Consider the following 6,134-nt stretch of genomic DNA (forward strand, 5'->3'; position numbering starts at 1 on the left):
GTCTGTGAACTTGGATGGGAAAAAAACGACATCGGTATTTTCACTAGTCTCCAACTGAAACTTAGCTTTTCCTTCAATTATTGAAAAGCATTATTCTGATAAGAATCCATAGGCTTTATCAGATTGCCAAGGGATCCATGGTACCAAAAAAAGTTAAGGATTCCTGCTCCAAGGTCATGAATGAGGCCTCCCACCCAAGTGATGTTGGGCACATATGATTATCAGGATGAGTACTCATTATTAACCATACTATTATTAGAGGTATTAATGGTTCTGCCAATAACAGTGATGGAAGGTTACAATAACAAATACCCTCAGCCCCACCCCTGCTCCATCCTCCAAAACTGACCCCTCTCCTCTGTCATGTGATCTCAGCCCAAATGCAGCAGATCTCTATGACCTAATAGCTTGGTCCACCATGGCCAGAGGATGACAGATTTAGAACCGGAAGGGGCTTTCAGGGCCATGATCAAAAGTATTTCTGGACTGGTTCTCAGGTGAAGATCATAGACATAACAAAAGCCTCTCTGGACTTTAAAGTGAGGGGGTTGGCTATATGACCTGTAAGATGTTTTTCCATCTCAGAAGCCTGTGGTCCTATGAAGTTAATGGTACTTAGAGAACCCTCCATGGTCTCTTCTTACAGTATTTCTTTTCTCCCACCTTGATTCCTTCCCTGCAACAGTAGGGCCAGCTAGATGGACTCACCTCATCACCTAGCCTATATTATCTGGGGGGTTGCGGGGTTTGGCTTCTTCTCCTGCTCCTTTTCCTCATACCCCTACCCTTAACTCTCCTGCCCACCTTCAGTCAGACACTTGCTATCTGTATGACCCTGGCCAAGTCACTTAACCTCTGTCTCAGTAAAATGGGTAAAAATGGGGATAATAATAGCTCTTACCTCCCAAGGTAGTTGTGAGGATTAAATGAAATAGTATTTGTAAAATGCTCAGCATAGTGCCTTTCCCACAGTGATTGCCATATAAATGTTATTGTTATTGTTATAGATGAACATATTCATCCCAAACCTCTGTCTCGCCAATATCCATCTGAGCCCAGATCTGGGCAAATATTTGTTAAACAGGCACAGAGAAGTCAAAAAACTTCTTGAAGGTTCCACAGCATTTAACAGAGAACTTAGTTCCTAAAAAGCACTGAGTTATGTACCCCTCAAAAGGACACAGAGGGAAGCATAAAGCAGAGGAAAGAACACTCAAATCCTAGCCCTGCCATTTATAAACAGAACTCTTCTCTCTGAGCTCTGGTTTTCTCCTTGTTAAAAAGGTGGGTTTGAATAGATGTCCTTCGAGGTCCCTTCTGGCACTGACATTCTGGGATTCTATAACTTCCCATGAAAACAATTTACTTCACTAAGGATAGCACCTGCCCTTCTTTTTTCTTGAAAACAGAATTGAGCAGAGCTTGAAAATGATGTCTTGGGAAATTAGAGGAAGCTGCTGCTGGTGTTTCCCCCTCTCCCCACCCTGTCACTACTCTCCCTGTTCTGTACCCACCCCATCCCTTCTGAAGGTGATTTGGCTGATGAAGGACTGGTACACGGCTGTGGAATTTACAAGGGTAGGTGGTGTGGCCAACAGTCTCAGGGTGATCTAGTTCCAGGGACACACCCCATTCTGGGTGTGTTTGCCCAGGATGGGGGAAGCTCTTGCCAATCCTTCTGATTTTTCACTAGGGAGCCAGGAAAGCCTGGTGGGGTCGTCCTAAAGTCATGCCCTTCTTTCACTTATTCCCCAGGTCCTTAATGTGGTGGAAACCGGGCCAGTCCTGGACTTTTGGATGCAGAATGCTAATCCATGTTCTTACTGTTCAAGAAGACCAGGCACCCAGTGGAGCTGGGAGCCTGCCTGGAGGCAGTGGGGTGGGGATGGGGGGGGTAGGAATGGAGAACTCTATCCTAAATCCCCTTCCTTGGCACGTTGGGTTTCTCCAAATAACCTACCATCTCCCAGAAACTCTATACTGTCTGCCCCCTTCCCCCCACAACATTACCAGCATCCCTGGATGATCCTTCCATCAGAAGATCTTAGATCACAGAATTAAAGCTAAAAAGAAACTTCAAAGGTTCTCTCAGTTTTCCGGATGAGGAAACCAAGGGCTAGAGAGATTAAAAGCTTTGTCCCAGACTTCACAGGTTAGCTGCAGATGCAGAATCTGAACCCAGGTCCTTTGACTCAAAATCTCTTATCTCTGTCCTCTCTGTTCCCACTCTCTGCTAGCTCTTCTGGCAGGCTGGCACTATTGGTGGGAGCAGGTTCTGTGACTCACGGCCTGTCTCTCTAGTTAACTTCTTCCAAGAGAGCACTATTCAGCTAATTCATTTGCCGGCTCCATTAATCTGAGCTGACTAAGCAGGACTTTCGGGTGGGGTAGAGACCCAAGGATGTTCAGAACCTCAGTCATCTTTAAAAGGTTCAGCAAGCCTCCTTCTCTCCCCTGCTCTTTCATTGGGGGTGGGGGAGGGTGGGAAGAGGAGAAGGAGACTTGGCAGGGTGGGGGTAAGTGTCATTCTACCCATCTCCCTACCTCTCTTGGGATTAGACCACACCTAAATCCAATTGGTCAATCCTTCCTAGATGCTATGGCTTCCCTTTTTGGACCCAGGAACTTATAAGATAATGGATTCAGAGCAGGAAGTTTACAGCTAGTCCAAACTCCTCATTTTATAGATGAGGAAACTGAGTCCCAATGTCATATGTGTACTAAGTGACTGAGCTGGGATTTAAATCCAGGTTCTCTTACTCCAAATCCAGCATTCTTTCTACTATTCTCTTCCCCTTTCATCCCTCTCCATCCATCTCTCCTCTTGAAATCAGAGGAGCTCTTCTAGAGTTCTGACCTCAATCCATCTCTCTCCAGTTTATCTCTTCCTGTGACTGGACAATGACCCAACAGCCTCAAGCTCCAGGCAGCTTGGGAATTCTCTAGGTGTGATCCATTCCAAACCCTTGGTTCAAAGTAGAAGGGTCCCATGATTGGAGAAAACCTGGGGGTTTTCAGCTTGGAGGCTGAAGTTCAGAGAAGAGTTCTAGGAATGGGGAGGCACAGATTAAAAAGGTAGGTATGATAGAGGAAAATAGAGGGGAGACACAGAGGATAAAAGTATCCAAGACTGAACAAAAGTTAGAGATTAGGGGGATATAGAAGACAAAGGGAGCCAAGGAGATATGAAGGTTATATGAGTTAAGGAAACAAGATGCAGACAGGAAATGGGACTAAAGAGATGGGTGACAAACCTGATGAAGCTGAAGAGAAGAGATGTGGTGGAATAATGAGGTCTGAACTAAGGGGATGGGTGACAGACCTGATGAGGCTGAAGAGAAGAGAGCTGAGGATGTGGTGGAATAATGTGGTCTGAACTAAGGAGAAAAGGCTGAGGAAGGAGAACTGAAGAAATGGGACCAAGAAGAAGGGAGCCTGTGGAGATAGGGCTGATTGGGAGATGGATAGGAGATGAAGCTGATGAGATGGGATACTGAGATGCTGCTGAGGAAAAGGGGACTGGAGAGGAGATGGGAGACCAAGGAGAAGCAGCTAAAGCTGAGAAGGGGCTAAAGATGGAGAAGATGAGGGGTGTGGGAGATAAGGAGAAAAGGCTGAGGAGATAAGAGACTTAAGGGATGGATATAGAAGTCAAGGGAGAAAATGAAGCTAACTTTAGAAAGAGGGAGACAGGAGATAGGACTGAGAAGATAGGAGATTAATGAGATGGGTCTGAAGAGAAGGGGACTGAAGAGATGGGGGGGGGACAGCAAATGGGGTCGAATAGATAAGAACCTGAGGAACCTCATCCATTAATCATTCATTAACAATGAATGTTAATTGAGAGCCTTCATATGTATGAAAGATTAGGGCAGAGGAGCTGAGGAGCTGTGAAGCCACAGTTCTGGGAGGATAGAGAAATTCCCCTCCTGCTTTTAGTTCCTGGACCAGTAACAGCTGTCAACTAGTCACTCCATCAGATCCTTGGAGACTCCCCCCAAACGGATCTGGGGTCCCAAAATGAGGGTGAAGGGAAGATCTCAGGGACATTTGAGTGGAAGACTGGAGAGAACCCTTCTGAGAGGTCATCCTCTACTGTACTCTGCCTCTGGGTGCACAGTGAGTCCTCACCCAGGATAGATAGATGTCTCTCCATTTTGGAAACTACATTCTCTGGTAACCTCACCCCATCTGTTCCAAGTGATGAAAAACCCTTCCTGAAATTCAACCTTTATCCCTATTGCTACAAAAGTCAGTCTTCCTTATCCTCTAAGCTCTTTCCTGCTCCCTTACCTCAGGGATCGATGAGGATGAAACTGTGGTTTTGGAAGTCACTGGAAGGAGGGGAATTTGCTAAGACCTAATGTTCTTTTTCTAGAAAAGAAGGAAGGGCAAAAAAGTCTCTCCTCTCTCCAGTTTTGTCCCCACACCTATGCTTTCTATTTTATGGGAGTTAGACAAAGTAGGGGAAAATCTAAAAGCCCCTAAAGGTTCAAAAGGGTAGAGGAGATAAGGAAGATAACTCCCTCCTTTACCTCTGAAGATTCAGTACTTCACTGTAGGTCCACAACTCACATTAGGTGAAGGTGTCAAATGGCATCTGTAGGGATTTTTTTTTTCAGATGGAGTTACCTGCTAGTTCTTGAGGAAAATGCTTAAAGGAATAGATTTTGACTCAAGAAAGGATGGAAATTAGACATTAGGAAGGACTCATGGATGAGAGGAAGGCTGAGAAAAGTGGTGACATCACTTGTTCAAAGGCAAAACATTGTCAGTTTTAGAGAGATGTCCTGCCCATAGGCAGGCTGATAGACAAGATGGCTTTGAAGGTGACCTTGTAACCCAATGTACTTTACTTCTCTGATCTTCACTTATTACAACACTCATTGACATGAGTGAGCTATGTGCTGGAGATTGGGTCTTAGGGATGGGAGCGAATGAGTGATGGGGAAATAAGCTTAGGGAGAGTGAATGAATGCTTGGAGATGGGAACTAAAAGATAGGAAGAAGGACTGAGGAATGGGGATGGAAATTAAAGATGGGAATGGGGGCTAAGGAATGGGGATGAAACCTACATTCTGGGGACTGAAGGATGGCCATGGGGATGAGTGAGTGATTTGGATTCAGGATGTGAATGTTGGGGATGGAAAGGGGTGAATGAGGATTATTAGAACAATGGACAGCAGAAGATCTTCAAAGATGAGAACTTGTGACAGAATCTAATAAGATTAAATGTAATAGAAAGAAACATAAAAAACCCCTTTTCCTGGGTTCAAAAAATCAACTCTGCAAGTTGATAAGACAGAAGAGGTGTAGCTAGTGTGAAAAGAGATCTGAGGCTTTCAGCAGCAATGCAAATGGTAGCCCCCCCAAACTTAATGTAATCTTAGGCTGTATCACAAGAGCATAGTGTCCAAAATAAGAAGGGAGGGTGAGTGGGTGGGAGTAATAAGACCCTGTCTGGGAAACTGCTCTCAGATCTCAGGAGCTCTGTTTTAGGAAGGGCATTGACAGACGAGCTCATCCGAAGGCAGGGAACCAGGACGGTAAGGGGACTTGGAACGATGCCATTCAAGCCTGATTGAGGGAGCTGGAAATGTTTAGCCTGGAGAAGAGAAGGCTTAGGGGGTGGAGACCACATGGAAGAAGGATTAGGCTTGTTCCGCTCTGTCCCAGAAGGCAGAGCTAGGAGCTGGGGGTGGCAGTCCAGAGACAGGCCGATTTGGATTTGACATAAGGAAAGATTCTCTAATGGTTAGAGCTGCCTAGGAAGGTAGTGGGTTTCCCTTCCCCTCCTGTAAGCATTAAGGGGAACGATAACTTCCAGGTGCTTTATAAAGTGGATTCTCTTGTAGGTAAGGATTGAATTAAATGGCTACTTAAACCCCTCCAGTATCAATGGTGTAATTTGGCTGATGAAGAATTGCACAGGGGCTGTGTGTTAGGGAAAGGTGAAATTTCAGGAAGAGAGCTGAAATGCTGGTGATGGGGGTTCAATGGAAGGTGATGGAGCTAAATACTAAGGATGGGCACTGAGGATTTTTTCTCTAAGCAGAGTATAAGCTTGAGGGCAGAAACTTGGCATTACTTATCTTTATATATCCAGTACATAACAAAGTTCCTTGCACTTGATA

The 6,134-nt window shown here is 45.2% G+C and overlaps 1 protein-coding gene across 2 annotated transcripts in view; it reads right to left on the minus strand.

Moving 5' to 3' along the window:
• The window catches only part of FOXN1 (forkhead box N1), a 51,530-nt gene that overhangs the window by 42,594 nt on the left and 2,802 nt on the right, over positions 1-6,134 (minus strand). The window lies entirely within an intron of this gene.

This window comes from Petaurus breviceps, unplaced genomic scaffold (assembly GCF_028583685.1).
Source record: "Petaurus breviceps papuanus isolate PSGF00001 unplaced genomic scaffold, PetGlider_PUasm1.0 186, whole genome shotgun sequence".
Classification (NCBI taxonomy): domain Eukaryota; kingdom Metazoa; phylum Chordata; class Mammalia; order Diprotodontia; family Petauridae; genus Petaurus; species Petaurus breviceps.